We start from the raw sequence: 18,019 nt of genomic DNA on the forward strand, positions 1-18,019 counted from the left end.
ACCTTTTGCTTTCCTGTCTTCTTTCTTTAACTATCCTATCATCTCTTCTCTTCTGTCACTTCCTAATATTCATAGGCGGCTTGGGTTAACCTTGTGTATGTGCCCTCCCTTGGGTATAATATATTAGGTTATAGTGGCAATGTACGGCGCCTGCAGCCTTACGCGTTAAGCACTGCAGCGTCCCCTAGTTGGGCTCCGTGGTGGGTGGCCGCCATTGCCGCCGAAATAAAACAAACCGTTATGGGAACACCAGCATTTCCCCGCCTACTTGATCGTCACCCTCTAAAGAGGGGACGCACCGATGAACTTAGCCTGTATTTCAACCGACCAAAAGAAATCTATCCGAAATACCATGTTGTACACAGCGAAAATGCTTCAAAACCGGCCAGACCCATTTCTCCATTCGTAGTTGCGAAATCTTTGACGGAAGCTTTAGGCTCAGGTTACAAAGTGATCAAAATGGCTAGCGGAGACCTTCTTCTTGAGGTCCCTCAGAAACAACAGTACGAGAAACTCGGCAACCTTGTGACTTTCGGCAACATACCAATTTCTGTATCACCACACCGATCAATGAATAGCTCACGTGGAGTCGTATCAGAAGCAGACCTCCTAGAATTATCAGAAGCAGAACTCCTGGAAGGTTGGAAAGATCAAAATGTCACCAATGTAAAACGTATCATCATCAGACGGGACAACAAAGAAATCCCCACCAAACATCTTGTCCTCACATTTGGATCTAGCGTTCTGCCTGAAACCATCGAAACAGGATACATTAAGTTAACTGTTCGACCATATGTCCCTAACCCTAGACGGTGCTTCCAATGCCAAAGATTTGGCCATGGCTCACAGAGCTGTCGTGGTCAAATAACTTGTGCAAGGTGTGGAGTACAGGGCCACTCCTCCGACAACTGTACTGGCACTCCTCACTGTGTGAACTGCAGTGGTGACCACGCATCCTACTCACGTTCCTGTCCAAACTGGAAAAAAGAAAAGGACATAATCACCCTAAAAGTAAAAGAAAATATTTCTTTCAAGGAAGCCCGTAAGAGGTGCTCACTTTTCCACAACACATCTTATGCTGATGCGGCGCGTCGGGGGGCAGCGTCGCAGCGGCCACTGCCACCTGCCCAGCCCGCACACAGCGAGCTGCCGCTTGTGGCCCCTGCCCCCTGGGTGGAAGGCGCTAAGCCTACCCGACCCAACCAGCAAACAAGCCCGGTTACCCTTGGGTTACCGGCACCACAACAGTCCACGGCGGCATCCTGCTCTTCGCGTAGCGAACCGGCAGGACCGCCAGCAGCACCCACGGTGGATGCAGTCAAGGCTGCCTCACCCTCTCCGGCCCCTGCTGCCGCTGGCAACAGCCGGCGCAGCTCAGGCCCAAAGACAGCCCCATCAACCTCCGGGCTGGTGGGCGCAAAGGTCTCGTCCTTCGCGGCGAGACTTTCTCGCGAAATTTCTCGCTCGCAAGAGCGCGTGTCCGGCGCCCCACATGAGGCAATGGACACTACACCCATCCCGACGGCGCACCAAGCGCCTAAGGAGCGGCGAGGCTCCCTCGACCGCTTCAGAAAAGACAAATCCCGCGTTACAGGGCCCGGAAAGGGCTCTGTAATCTAAAGCAATATTTCCTTTTCTAGTACACACAGCACCAATTTACTTTCATTATGGATACACAAATCATACAATGGAACGTCAGAGGTCTTCTTAGAAACCTCGACGATGTCCAAGAACTTCTCCACGAACACAACCCAAAAGTGCTGTGTGTACAGGAAACTCACTTAAAATCGACACATACAAACTTTCTCCGACAGTATGTTACGTTTCGCAAAGATCGTGATGATGCCCTCGCATCATCAGGCGGTGTTGCCATCGTAATCCACAAAAGCATAGCATGTCAACGTTTGCGGCTACAAACGCCCCTCGAAGCAGTGGCAGTTCGACTTGTTCTCTTAAACAGACTCATCACCATTTGCTCGCTTTACATATCCCCACATTACCAACTACACAAACATGAATTTCAGTCATTTATAGACGAATTGCCAGAACCTTATCTTGTTCTTGGCGATTTCAATGCGCACAGCGGTCTGTGGGGCGACTCTCGCATTGATGCACGAGGCCGTCTAATTGAGGACTTTCTTTTCTCATCCGGTGCATGTCTGCTAAATAAAAAAGCAGCCACATATTATTCTCCCGCAAATAAAACCTTTTCCTCCATAGATCTGAGCATAGCTTCTCCATCCATACTACCTGATCTTGAATGGGAAGTTATAAAAAACCCTTATGGGAGCGACCATTTCCCAATACTGCTGAGAACACCAAGACAATACGAATCTCCACCACACGCCCCCCAGTGGAAGGTCGATGCAGCGGACTGGAAGAAATTCCAAACACTTACCAGTACGCTCTCGTGGGCTGACATTTCATTGCTCGGAATTGACGGTGCCGTCGAATATCTTACTAATTTCATAATTGATGCAGCTCTTAAGTGTATTCCCCAAACAAGTGGACTTTCTAGCAAACGCCGTGTTCCGTGGTGGAATGAACAATGCCGGAACGCACGTAGGCAGCAGAACAAAGCATGGAGGCAGCTTCACGATTCTCCTACTGCTGAAAACCTCGTCAATTTCAAGAAAATCAAATCCCAAGGTAGGAGAACGCGCAGACAAGCCAGGAGAGACAGCTGGCAAACATTCTTATCAAGCATAAATTCATACACGGATGAGGCCAAGGTTTGGAACAGGGTCAATAGAGTAAGAGGACGACAAACACATCCGCCTCCCCTGGTACATACGCAGGGAGATAGCCTGGAGGACCAAGCGAACCATTTGGGTGCACATTTTGAACATGTGTCCAGTTCATCACACTATTCTCCAGCATTCACAAAATACAAAGCAGCAATAGAAAAACAAAAACTAGACCGAAAGAGCACTGGGAACGAGCCATATAACCTACCTTTCTCCCTAGCAGAGCTGCAAGCATCACTCGCCTGTTGCAAACAATCTGCCCCAGGCTCTGACCGCATACTCTACGAAATGTTGAAAAACCTGTCCTCTGAAACAAACAAAACCCTTCTCTGCCTGTACAACTCTATATGGACCTCCGGCGAGATCCCCTCTGCCTGGAAAGAGGCCATAGTAATCCCTATCCTGAAGCAGGGCAAGGATCCATCGTCCGTATCGAGTTATCGGCCCATAGCTCTAACAAGCTGCATCTGCAAAGTCTTTGAGAAGATGATAAACCACCGTCTGATACATTTCCTAGAATCAAACAAGCTGCTTGACCCATACCAGTGTGGATTCCGCGACGGCCGATCCACCACTGACCATCTGATACACCTAGAAGCTCAGATTCGTGAGGCTTTTGTCCACAAGCAATTCTTCCTGTCTGTTTTCCTTGATATGGAAAAAGCATACGACACCACGTGGCGATTCGGAATACTAAGAGACCTCGCACACTTTGGAATACGTGGCATTATGCTGAATATCATTGAAAGTTATCTGTCCAACCGCAGATTCCGTGTTCGTGTGGGTAATGCCCTATCAAGACCATATGTGCAGGAAACTGGAGTACCACAGGGTGGTGTGCTTAGTTGCACCCTTTTTATCATAAAAATGAACTTTCTGCGTCTGTACATCCCACGCAACCTATTTTATTCGGTATATGTCGACGATGTACAGATAGGCTTCACGTCATGTAACCTTGCAATCTGTGAGCGGCAGGTTCAGCTTGGACTGAACAAACTGTCTAAGTGGGCAGACGAGAATGGTTTACGGCTTAACCCACAAAAGTCCACATGCGTCCTCTTCTCCAGGAAGAGAGGTCTGCACCCTGATCCCAACATCGAAATACAGGGTGAGGGTCTACCTGTAAAAACTGAACACAAATTCCTAGGCCTAATTATGGACGCGAAGTTAACGTTTATCCCACATCTAAAGTATTTAAGAAACAAGTGCCTGAAGACAATGAGCATCCTGAAAGTGTTGTCTCGCACTACGTGGGGTAGTGACACAAGATGTCTATTGAATCTATATAAGAGGCTCATTCGATCACGTATAGACTACGGTTCCCTCATATATCACTCTGCGACGCCGAGCGCCTTGAAGATGTTAGACCCTGTCCACCATCTGGGTATCCGCCTCTCTACGGGTGCGTTCAGAACAAGCCCCGTAGAAAGCCTTTATGCCGAATCAAATGAATGGTCGCTACATCTACAGAGAACTTACTTATCCTTTGTATATTTCCTAAAAGTGAACTCAAACAATTCGCACCCTGCCTACACAAGTATAAATGATCTGTCCAGTGCCCAAACCTTTCCGAACCGCCCTTCCGTGAGAAAGCCCTACGCACTGCGAGTAAGAAGTCTTGCCGAAGAAATGGATGTGTCGCTCGATGAGCACGATGTCATGCCCCCTCCTGTAGAGCTGCCGCCATGGCAGTGGCAGCTGATTGACTGTGATCTGTCCTTCATTGAGGTCACAAAGCATGCGCCGGTCGCACATATCCGTATTTTACTGACGCTTCAAAGTCACACGCTGGCGTGTCTTACGCGGCGGTTGGTCCGTCCTTTTCTACTGCGGGAGTTCTACACCCAAACACAACCATCTTTACAGCGGAGGCCTACGCCATCCTGGTGGCGGTTAAACACATCAAACAGCTAGACATACGCAAGGCAGTCATTTACACTGACTCTTTGAGCGTGTTGAAATGTTTAAACACTTCAAGTAGGCACAGAAACCCCGTAATTATAACTCTTTATTCCATCATTTGCACCGCGTATGCATCCAAGCACCAAATTGTGCTCTGCTGGGTGCCAGGGCACCGCGAGATCGAAGGGAATGAGTTGGCCGACAAGCTAGCCACATCAATTCATACAGGCGCTGCCACTTCACCCATAGCCGTCCCTGTAATGGACCTAAAACCCTTTATTAAGAAAAAGGTCAGGGCCTACAGGCAACGTCTGTGGGACAGAGAAACGGGCAATAAATTACACACTATCAAGCCTCATCTCGCTCATTGGCCACCAGAATCAAAGACACGCCGCACACAGGTTACACTTTGCAGACTCAGGATAGGACACACATACAGTACACACGCATACTTATTGTCCGGTAGCGATCCCCCTGTCTGTGATGAATGTGGCGAACCACTCAGTGTACTTCATGTCCTTTTGCAGTGCCCTGAACTGGAGCCTCAGAGGAAAAGACATTTTTCATTACCATCACGGCAAAATCTCCCATTACATCCTTGTATGTTTTTGGGCAACGAACCTATTTTTAAATACCAATCCATCATCGCGTTTTTAAAAGATATACAGAACTTTCGTGTTATATATCCAGGTGACTTGTAGCACGGCCTCTCTGGAGAGGCCGCTGCTGCAGTATTTTATTAAAGAAAGCACGTGCCTCGTAGTCTTTGGCCACAAAGGCCTTCGGTAGGCGTCGTGCTACTTTTATAGCCTTAAATTTTAGCACCATGATCACTTCTCATACATTCACGACCCACAGATCACTCCACACGTCACTGTCATAATTATATTCGATGTATGTTTTACGCTCATATACCGCGGTTTGTTCTTAGGCCCCTTTACAGCCACATAGCATCCTATCATCGAAACTCACTGATCATGGCAAACATACCATTCATTGTCTTGGCGCTCTTTGGCCACATTTGGCCCTTGCGCTACAAAACACCAAATATCATCATCATTAAAAGCGTGCACTGTCGGCGCAGAGCATTCCTACGTTCGGCGACGAGTATAGCAAGAACGAAGAAGCAACTGTCTCCGGAAGAAAAAGCGGCGCGGCAGGAAAGACGACGGGAAGCTGCTCGAGCATGGGCCCAATGACAAATAAAAGAAGTATACACAAAGTAATGTCTCGTTGTAAATACTTTAATCTTGCTAAACGACACTTACACATAAATCTGCCAAAAAATCACCACAGCTTCACTGACTTGACGTCGGGAAGACTGATGAAACAGGTCAACTGGTGGCTTCAACTACTACCACCACCCCATACTGTAAACCTAAAGACAAGTTAAAGCTAAGTAAAAGCCAAGTGAAAAGCTAAGGAAACGGTTAAATCTAAGTAAAAACGGAGTTAAATCTAAGTAAAAAATCGAGTTGAAGCCAGCAGCTCCGCTATTTCATCAGTCTCCGCGACGTCAAGTAAGTGAAGCGCGGTGATTTTAGGAGCGAAGCTCCTTAGGGTGTGTGTCTGTCCCTCCTCTGTAGTATGTAGTAGTAGTCGTCGTAGTAGTAGGTAGCCACGTCTACTTTTATGAAAAAAAAAGTTGAAAGTTGTGTCCGTAGCGCGGAATCGAACCAGGGACCCCTCGCTTCCGAACGCGCGGCGCTAACCACTACGCCACGAAGCGCACATGGACACACGCACCACGATGACAATAAATACCCAACATTAACGAAAGACTGCGCGTTTCTAACGCGTTTGTGCTAGCGCGTTACGGCCCGTGTAAGAAGCTGGTGTAAGACGCTGTGGCCTCTCCGCCTTACCCCCGTATTCATAAACGCTCCTCGACTTGAACTTGACTTGCCACCGCCTTCAACGCGTTTCGAACGCGCTGCCCAAGGCGGTGGCAAGTCAAGTTCAAGTCGAGGAGCGTTTATGAATACGGGGAGAGAGAGAATAAACTTTTATTCTTTATGAATACGGGGGTTATACTCTCTCAGCAGTCATGTGATGCCGTCGGCAAACGCGGTGCACGTTCCGGCATGTGTAAAGGGCTGCGTAAGACGCTGTGGCCTCTCCCCCTTACTAGAGAGTAGTGCACGTTTCTAACGCGTTTGTGCTAGCGTCCCCTTAAGCGGGAGATGGTGCAATTATAATGAATGGCGCTGTTATAAAATAGGAATGACGTCACATATGGCGCGTGTCATTGGTGTAAGTCAATCGTTCGATTTAGTGCGGCGAGACTGGGCGAATTACACGGAAGATTCACGGTTTACCGATGATTCCCTCCGGAGCTTCGCCCACTCATCATCATTCACCCCGTGGATATGCGGTGTTTTTTTTAGCGTGACACCACCACCACTGCCGGCACTAGTGAGGCAATACAAACTTCGCTTGAAAAGTTGTCATTTCTAGAGAATAGGGTGCATCTTATGCGCCCTACGTGGGCAGAGTTTTTGGGGCGTCAGTTATTCATAGGATTATCGACAATTTTCTTAAGGGAGTGCTAGAAAGTGTCATACGGCTGTTATCCGGAAAGGTCCCATCACACAGGCCACTTGAGGTGGTCGCGCAACCATTTGCGACTGGCGACCAAAAAGCGACTGAAGACCACCAACGTTCACACCGGCACGCCCTGCAGAGCGCGACCTGCAAGTCGCAATCCCAGAGATTATCGTTCTCATGAGAACTCAGTTCGCGTGCGCTTGGCTGGCACTATGTTCCCTAGTTTCGCGCTCCGGCAACAGTCATGGATTTTGATTTTTTTTTATTTATTTTTTTTTTTATTTAGCAATACTGCAGACCACCGTGTGGTCCATGCAGGAGGGGCTATACAGTGATTACAGAATCATAGAGAAAAAAAAACATCTAAAACACAGCGAGAAAGCAAAGTAAGAACAATAAGAAAAAGGGAACGCAAGAGAAACATCGATTACAATGACGGTACACCATACAAATTTTCCAGTTCGCGTACAAAGTCATTGGCATCCACAACATTGGAGGGTAAGGCATTCCATTCGGACACAGTTCTAGGAAAAAAGCTGTATTGATACGATTTTGTTTTCGCGAAAATTGGGGCAAGTGACCTACTGTGGGTGTGTCTAGTTTTCCTAGTTGAGTGGGGACGTACACAATCAGGAATAATTACTTTTGTATTTCCGGTAAGACACTTTTGAAGAAAAATCAGCCTACTGATCTTTCTACGCGATTCTAACGATGGGATGTTATGTTGCTTCATTAGTAAGGAAGGCGAGTCAGTCATCCTATATTTATTAAATATGAAGCGCACTGCTTTTCTTTGGACACGTTCTAGTTCTTTCACATCACTTTTGTTGTGGGGGTCCCATACAATTGAAGCATATTCTAATTTAGTTCTGACGAAGGTGTTATACGCTAGAAGCTTAACACTAGGAGGTGCGGTTTTCAGTTTCCTTTTGAGAAACCATAACTTCTGCAGCGCAGAGGAACAAGTAGCCGATATATGTGTTGACCAGGTGAGTTTGTTAGTGATAGTCACACCCAGATATTTACATTTGTCAACCTCCTGTATATCACACTGGTTTATAGAGTAAGTGAACGTGCTAGGAATTTTCTTTCTTGTAATACGCAGAAGTACATTTTTTTCAGTGTTTAACTCCATGTCCCATCGAATGCACCAGTCCCCAATAGCCTGTAGGTTTTCTTGTAGCAGTACATGATCGTTTGGAGCACTAATTTCTTTAAAAACAACGCAGTCATCCGCGAACAGTCGGATGCAAACGCCATTATTAATTAAGTCTGCCAAGTCATTAATATAAACTAGAAACAATAACGGTCCCAAAACACTTCCCTGGGGCACTCCAGAAGTCACATACAGCAGTTCTGAGGAGTGATCCGAAACTTGTACGAACTGCCGCCTGTCTCGAAGGTAGGCGCTAATCCATTTAACAACATTTGACGGAACACCCAAATATTCCAGCTTCCGTAATAGCTTCCCATGAGGCACTTTATCGAATGCCTTCGAAAAATCTAAGAACAAGGCATCCACCTGTCCAGTCATGTCAAGGATATGTGAAAAATCGTGTACTGTTGTTACAAGCTGTGTAACTGTAGACATGTTCTTTCTAAAACCATGTTGATATGGTGATAGTGCATTGCGTTTTTCAAGAAAATCGATAAGGTACTTTGAAATGACGTGCTCCAACAACTTACAACATGTGCTTGTAATAGATATGGGCCGATAGTTATTCACAGACAAACGATCGCCTTTTTTGTGAATGGGAGTGATGCGCGCTAAACGCCAGTCGTCCGGAATTTCGCCTGTGGCAATTGATAAACTGAAGAAATCTGTCAGAAAATGAGATATCTGCTCTGCGTACCGATGTAAGAAAGCATTAGGGATACCATCCGGCCCTGACGGCTTTTTTGGGTTAACATTAAGGAGCATAGATAAGACGCCTTCATGCGACACTGCTAGATCGTCAGCTAAGCATGAATCACTGCTCTGAGGTGCATAACTATCGCCTCTCGAAAAAACGCCGTGGAAGTAATGATTAAAATGCTCTAATATCTGTCGAGCATCAGTAGCTACCATGTCACCAATTTTTATTTTAGAAACATCCTGTCTGCCTTCCTTTAGAAATCGCCTGAATTTTTGGCTGTCGCATTTAATAAACTGAGAAAGACAATTATTAAAGTAAGCGCTTCGGGACTCTCTTAATTTCATTAGTAGGTTTTGTTTCAGTTCAAGATAATTAGAGCATGACACTTTTTTTTGCTTGCGGAGCCGTTTAATTTTACGCTTTGTATGAATAATATCCCTAGTTATCCAAGGGTTTACACGTCGCTTCTTAAGGACTTTGGTAGGTGTAAATCTTGTAACGCAAACATTTATCGCATCCCGGAACCTCACCCATGAAGTCTCAATGTTGTCAACTGCAAAGTCAAGATGTATGTCTAGGTAATCAATCACTGAAACGTCATCGGCGTTATGAAAGTCCCGAACGAATGAAGAATTTTCCCCTAGCTTCGGCCTATTGCTTGTTAGCTGCCAACAAAAATAAATTAGATCGTGATCTGAAATTCCTGGCTCCACTGATGTTGAAGCACCGTTAAATATTTCTGTTATGAATAATAGATCTAGGATGGATTTACCACGTGTGCACTGACGAACCATCTGCTCTAAATTTAAACAAAACATCAAATCCAATACAACATCAATTGTTGTGGAACATCCATATTTTAATTGGTCCCAGTTAATTTCAGGAAGGTTAAAATCACCCGTCAGGATCACATTTCTATCGCGTAGGCTAAGTAAATGTTCGTGCAGTTTTGACAAGTACACATCATTTGAGTCGGGTGGGCGGTATACAGCACAAAGGAAAAATTGAATTCCACAAAAACACACGTTTAGCAGCAAACTTTCGTGGTCAGCAATTTGATCTCCAACAATAATATCGACAGAATGTTTTGCAAGAACAGCCACGCCTCATCCTCGAGAACCCCTGTCTCGCCGATACAAGCAGTACCCTGGTGGTGCAATTTCATCATCACGTATATTTCCATGAAGCCAAGTTTCAGTGACCACGCAGATATGAGGGTCATATAAGAGTAACAGGGATTCAAGTGCGTCCGTTTTATTCACCACACTTCTAGCATTTAGCGAAATGAGGCGGAGCTGTTGTGGTTTCAATTGCTAGCTCTGGGACAATGGGGCGTTTTTGCTTGGTATTGCTTTGCGTGTCATAGTAGCATCGTCCCATGCGTACAACTGATCATCGATGCGCAACTTATCATTTACCAAGCTTATTCTTTTGCCTTCACCTTTATCATCTTTAGCGCTGGCCCAAAGCAGCTTACGTTTACGAACTGTGTCTGCGCAGTAGTCGTTTTGTAAGTATACGTTTGTACCACTCAGCTTTCGTGCATTACGCTGCACTGCTTCTTTTTCCCTGTAGTCTTGGAAGTACAAAATAATGGGCCTGTTTGCCCGAGGTTTACCAAGCCTATGAATGCGACCAACAGAAGTGCAGTTTACACTGAGCTTTTCTGCAAAAATTTCCTTGATTACTTTTTCACGCAAGATTGACTCGGACTCATTCGGTACGCTTGGTATGCCAAATACTATCAAGTTCGATCTCCTGCTTCGATTTTCTAAGTCAATTAGTTTAACATAGGCTGACTCTTGAGTCACCTGAATTTTGGAAATAGCTGATCGTAAATCGCCAGCCGCATTTGTCGCCTGGTACGATGGTTCTACTTTTTCTTCTACTTTGGTCAGGCGAGCTTCGAAACTTGATAGTCTATTTTCTGTTCTCTCAAGACGGCTCTTCAAGTCAGCAATATCAGCCCTTATAGCCTGTTGACCATCCATAAGCTTCTTAAACATATCTTCAACAGATGGCCCAGGATTTTCCTCTACGTCGCCACAGAGCAACAATTTACAAGAACAAAGACACTCATACGCTATGGTAATGCAAGTTTGTGGGCACGGCAGAATAACTAAAAATCTCTCATCGCTACGTACAGAGTAGGGGTAACTAACCTGCACGAAGCAAACAAATCGCATGGTTAGCGATCCTAGTCGATGCGCTTCGCCGTGCCCACTGACGAGATCCTTGTAAGGCACTTGTTTTATACTGTTGGCACCCGTTGACGTCACGAAGCCCTGTTTGGTCCATGGAACCAGAATGCTCGTGACAGTGACGAAGTTCCCAGCACGATTGTCGGCGAGATCTTGCGGCTTCAAAGGCAGAACTTCCGGTGTTGGTGGTGCCCCGCCGAGTGCAAGAAACAAAGCCTGCACGAAGCAAACAAATCGCATGGTTAGCGATCCTAGTCGATGCGCTTCGCCGTGCCCACTGACGAGATCCTTGTAAGGCACTTGTTTTATACTGTTGGCACCCGTTGACGTCACGAAGCCCTGTTTGGTCCATGGAACCAGAATGCTCGTGACAGTGACGAAGTTCCCAGCACGATTGTCGGCGAGATCTTGCGGCTTCAAAGGCAGAACTTCCGGTGTTGGTGGTGCCCCGCCGAGTGCAAGAAACAAAGCCTGCACGAAGCAAACAAATCGCATGGTTAGCGATCCTAGTCGATGCGCTTCGCCGTGCCCACTCACATTGGAGCGAAGAGGAAGACGTCGTCCCTGTGCTGATGTGCTCTGCCGTGGTGTCAGCTGTGGCAGCGCGGAAGCGTCCGAAGAAAACGCGACGCTGGTGGGTGCGCCCGTGCCTCCGCTCGCGAGAAGTGGCCGGCCACGCAAGCCGCCTCCTGCCTGAACTTCGCGCGCATGACGCAGAGTATTATCGAGAGTAAGTTGTAATTTCTAGTTCACGTCGTGTAGGAACTGATGCACAATATTGTTTTGGGCTACTCTCTGTGAAGAGAGGGTTTATTGGGACGCAAACGATGGTCTTCAACGTCTCAAATGTACGGCAGTGACGCAAGACATCTGAGACGGACGTGGGGTCTTCTCTACCTATCAGAAAGTTGCAGACGTCTTCTGCGATGCCTTTCAGAAGAAGTCCGACTCGGTGTTCCTCAGACATCCGCGGCTTTATTATCTTGCACAACTTGAGTACTTCTTCTATATAAATAGTGCATGTCTCTGTCGGAGTTTGAGCTTTTTGGGCAAGTGTTCTCTCCGCACGTTTCTTTTTGGCATCAGAGTCGCCAAAACATTTTTTGAGGAGATGCGTCGTCTATGTTGTTCAAATTTCCGACATTCTACGCCGTACCATCCAGAACTGGGACAGCGTTCTACCTTTCGTTACTTATGCATGTAACACTGCCCAGCACGAAACTACGGGCTACAGTCCCTTCTTTCTTTTTCACGCTCGGCCTCCACATTTCCCTTAATACGATCTTCTCATTTATGAACCACAATGGTGCCTTCGTATCTGACACCATCTGTCGTGCAGAAGAAGCCCGCCGCCTTGCTTATTTGAGCACTCTTGCTTCACAAGATCGTTGAAGACACGTCGTATTGCACCCAAATTTGGGCGACTGGCAAACGGGACAACTGTCGCCAGCGTCAATAATAGTCCGTCCGCTGACCTTGCCTCTAATATCCGGGAAATAGTACGCGAAGAACTGCGGTGGCACAATGAACTAGTGTGCAACACAGTTCATCCGACGGTCTTGAGCGCCAGCCGAGGTGGTGGTTGTTGTTGCCTCAAAACATGGCTCGTTCCGTTACTTGCTTGCGTTATAGCTAGGCGAACATCTTCTTCTGCTGCCCTCTCTTACCCCGTGTCCCACTACTGCTAGCGACACATACTCAAATCAAACAAGACTTTCACGATTGTAACAATAATAAAGCGAAAGTGTTCACCCGCTGTTCTCCTTTGGGTGGCGCGCTCATGCAAAAAAACGGCAGCTGAAAAAGGGAGTTCGTGATTGTTGTGCTTTGTTTTGCTGCTGTTTAGCTTCCAGCGAATGCCACCGCGTACATTCGACACGTTGCTGCACCTGTTGCATCCCGGCATCACCAGGCAAGACACCAATTACAGGCCTGTAGTCTGATATGGTGCATGGCGTGGATGTTGCATTTGGCGTGACACAAGAGAACGCCGGATGAAAACACATAGGGCGCATTCACGACGTCCCGCGACCGATTGCGACTGGAGACCAGAAAGCTACTCAAGACGAACGATGTTCACACTGGCAAATGCGACGGACGAGTCGCCAAACCGAAATGTCTGGCGATATGCCGTTCATGTCCGCTTGCAATGTCATCGCCGCGTAAAATCATCGTCAGCTTATACGGACGTCCTTTACCTTCGCATCTTATTGGTTCAGCTGTTCTGTGACTGCGGTCGCGCGACTGAAAAATCGAGCAGCGAGCGACTGACCCAAAACGGTCGCCTTTCGAGAAAAGCGACCATTTGCGAGTACATGCGATTGGTCGCTTTGCCACTAAGTTGGTCACGCGACCTCGCCTAGTCGCAAGTGTGAATGAGCCCATAACATCCCTTTCGACGTAGCGCTTATTGGTTAAGCATCTTTGTGACCGCGGTCGCGTGAGTAAAAAATCTAGCAGCGAGCGACGGGCCCAAAATAGTCGCTTTTCGCGAAAAGCGACCATTTGCGACTGGTCGCTTTGTGACCAGCTTGGTCGCGTGACCACTGTCAGTCTCCGGTGTGAATGAGCCTAAATATTTCCCAGAGTCTGTATGACACACCGATTTTACATTTTGTGAATATGTGGGTAGCTTAAGTGCAATGTGTGACGAAACTTCAACGTTTCTCGCTTAATTATGCACCTTGTAAATATTTATTGAATACGTGTTTTCTGCCTATTTTTATGCATTATACTAGGTTCGTTGAATTCCTTAATGACGTCGGCGAACTAAACGAGCCAACTTCATTGTATTCGGTGCAAGTGAGGGCCACATTATGGGTGACTTGTAGGCGAAGTTCAAGTTGTGCGGAATAATTGAAACCTTTGCCCTACATTGCGTATATATGGGCTACGAAGAGTTTTACGAATGCCGCACGATTTAACCCATCTGCTCTGGAGAACAAGTGGCACTGATATTAACCAAGAGAAAATGAGCCGAACAATATGGTCTATGTATGTACGCGCAAGCTTTATTGTGTGTGAATGTCTTGTATACTTCGCAAAAAAATTTTTTTTCTTGTAAACGTTATTTGGCCGTTTTTTCGCTATGTTTCGCAATGTCCCGAAAAAGCCCTACATTACTGTTACATTTAATTAATGTTGGGGGCATGTCAAGCGAATGTGGCGCGAAGCTTGAACGTTGTTGGTTTAACTATGAGTTTTAAAAATAATTACTGTACGCTCGTTTTTCAACCTGTTTTTATGTGTTATGTATGGTTCCCAGTTTATTTCTTTGATGTCCTTGGCAAACTAAATGAGGTAACTACTTTTTAATTGATGAACATAATGGCCACATTATGGGTGACCTGCACACAAAGTTCAAAGTGTGTGGGGGGCAACTACGGCCGTTGCATTACATCGCATATGCACGCACTAAGGGTTAAATTGTGCCCCCTTCGGTAGACACACTCATCAAACCGGCCTGTTCGTGGAGCACTATAATTGCAACCTAGATCAAGTTTAGTCCAAATTCCGAGTAGAACTGGGCAAATGTCAAGGGGCACGCGCAGTTAAATTTGCGTCGATAAATGACAGCCTTTGTCAAAACTTCTCATTTATGTGCTCGGAGGCGTCATGTTATCAATATATCCGTTGTTTCCCTGTGTACACAGAAAAGTGTCCGTCACACCGAGTATTAATGCGAATTTGCCTCTATCGTTTGTTTTCGTTGTTAGAAGTCGGCGGTCGGAATTTCACTGCCGATACAAAGGCATCGATGCTAAGTGCGCGTGCTATCACGCAAGCGAATTGCGGGGCACGTTCTTCGCTTGAACGCCAGCTAGTTCTTTGAGAAACACGTACTGTCACTCGTGAGCTTTATGGCATCTGAAGGTTTAGATGGTGTGGTGCTGCGCTCGGGGGAAGGGCAACCCTTGTCTTGTCCCGCCGCCCTCTTTTTCTGTGACGGCTGCGGGAGAGGGCTCCGGCAGGAAGTGAGGATGGCAGTCGCCTTTCATGTTTCAGTCGCACCTCGCGCAGCTCGAGACAACAGGCATGTGACGAATAGACTTACATTTAAAGAAGCCACATATGCTACCGCTACAACTGCGGTGGTTAACGACTCTGTTCACTACGGAATTACGTAATCGCACAACGAGCGCCACTTAAACTTTCTCAATGTAACAAATCTACCCCTTGAATAAAGCAAGTAGCTTTGAAGCGTTTGGCTATTCGCTTCGCTTACTTTGACCATCAATGTGAATGGCTACTGTAGGCTTTTTTTTAGAAAATAGAGGGCGTGTTAACTGTATTGTTAGTGTAGTTACTTCCTTCATGTTATGTGGAAATAGGAGGCATTTTAGGGCCGTTATGTAGGCCAAGTTTACAGTTTCCGGGTAAATTAGAGTCATTGCAGCAAATTACGTATGCAAACGCTCCCGAGCGTTGCAAGTGTTCTAGGCAGGGTGTCAAATCGAACCAGAACCTAACAGCGCACCCGAACCGGCATTTTGGCTAGAACTGCAGTATAACGGTTAAAGTATACAGGACGACGATGGGTGTTCAACAGGTTCGCGTTTGTTACCCTATTGGTACCACTAACGAAGTGCTTTCTATGCGAGTTGAGAATTAACGATGGCTATACCGGTAACTATACGGCCGCTGCGGGAGACGCTTCCACGTTTGAACTCAGCCATGCCAGTTGTGTTACGCGGCGGCAACGTTGTTTTAGGGGTTTCGCGTAATTACCGCGTTAGGTGAACCTCCTAATTCAGCCGTTGTGTAGGTAAGAGGGTATAAACACTAGTCGGAGAAAAAAAAGAACTCATTACTATAAGGTAACCAGTAAACCACGCACGCCAGGAGAGGCTGAGATCTGAAAGAACGGGGAGTCCGGGGAAACAAAAACGCCAACGAGCAGTGCAGTGGCGCGTCTTTTTGTAACCAGAGCACTGCGGTTGCTAATGAATGCCGTGACCTCCTCAGTACTCTTTGAACACCAAAGGAAACGGCACTTCTTTTTTTTTTTTCGTCATGGTTCAGAGAGTTCGGGGCCTCAAAACAGAGTTCAAGGCTCGTTGAGTTGTAGAAATCATTGCAGACGGATGATGTACGAGCCTCCGACTCCTCTCGCTGTCGCTAACAAGACCAAGGCCCCGCGTAATGTGCAGCTTCGTAAGAAAGGTTGCTGTGGGGTTTCCCACGAGCCGTCTTTGTTGATCGCCCAACAGCAAAAATGTCCTTCCCTACTTCTGTTGACCCTTATCGAGGCGATCCCGTAGGCGCTGCCATGTTTAATCACGTGGGGGATGCGTCCATGGCTTGCCGCAGCTGCTTCTGTGTATACAATGGATCTACATGAGGCCCGGTGCGGCTCAGGAAACCTCTGTTTCGGGAGATATCGTAGACGCTGACTGGGTGAACGACATGAAGCTTTGGCTACAGCTTTAGGGGTCATGTAAAAGCACTTTCGGAGCTCATTAAGCTTTGTCCAAAGGGCGCGAGCCGTGTATATGGTGCCTGTTCTAAAAGCGAGGCTAAAAATGTATTCGAAGCTGTCCAAACATTCCACTTATGGAATGAATGAGGATCAGTGTGTTTTGCTCTTCATTCTTTATTTGGGAATACTTTGAAGCACGGCTTGTGCCGTTTCTGACTATGTGATTATTTTCTGCCTAATCGTTCGCGAGTGTGCTCAGTTGCAATAGATTTGTTCTTGCTGCACGCAAGGCTTGGAACGTAGCTGTGCTGTACTTTGTAATAGCTCGTAGTAATGATGTTTTATCGCCAGTAACTCGCTTACTCCTGTGGACCGTCACGAAACATTCAGCTTTGACCATTCATGTGCTGTCGGTGTAGTCGCGGCCACCCATGCATGCTTTGACGCACTGATTCAAGTGTGCGCCCATTCACATATTGTTATTACGTTGGTGATAGAGTGTACGTAAGCTTGCGTGCGAGTTGGAGTCGATGTGTATAGATAACGTGCGCGAAACTTACTATGCCAGGAAGCCGCGCTACTCTCTTTGTCATTGCTTCACAAGCAGTACTCACTCTTGCCGACGTTCCGGGGTTTGAAGTCTTTTATTTATTATTCTTTATTTATTTTACCCTCAGGGTACAACCCAGGCGGATTATTGAAATTTTTGTACCCACGAAGGAAAGTCGTACATCGAGAAAGGTCGGCTACAGAGGTTGTCCGTATGTAGCAATGGTCCGTGAACTTGGTCACACATATCCATTCCACTCCTCAATATGCAAGTGACTATTTTTGCAGCCAACTACTGTGCGCGTCTTCAATCCACCGCACCACATTTTGCTGCATGAATGGAGCACAGTGCGGGAGCGAAATCCCAGTTGCCTTTCCGACAGCTGATCGCACAGACACAGGGCAGAAGCAGTAATGGTTTCGTATTCATGCGCTTTCCCTGAGGCAACGTGCGGTGAGCCGCTGAAAGCGCCATCTCGTTTCTCGAGAACAAACTGCTCCGCAAAAAGGGTCAATAATTAAAGCAACAAACAGAGCGAGACACGAGGTGAATATCTGCTGACTCCGACCCCCCACAGATCTTATGGCGCAGTTGAGTCACCATCAGCAGTGAACACCTGAAACAAAAGCAAAAATTGTGTATGCTCCTGTCAAGGTAACGAAGTGTGGACGCTACGCCCAGTCGAGGCATGCACATGCATCCTCCTTAACTATCTTTCCTAGGCAATTAAGGAGAAACCGTGTCTATGACTGTATTATGACATCATGTTGCATAATAAAGTTTTTCCATACATTCTT

This window comes from Dermacentor silvarum, chromosome 6 (genome assembly GCF_013339745.2).
Source record: "Dermacentor silvarum isolate Dsil-2018 chromosome 6, BIME_Dsil_1.4, whole genome shotgun sequence".
Taxonomy (NCBI): Eukaryota; Metazoa; Arthropoda; class Arachnida; order Ixodida; family Ixodidae; genus Dermacentor; species Dermacentor silvarum.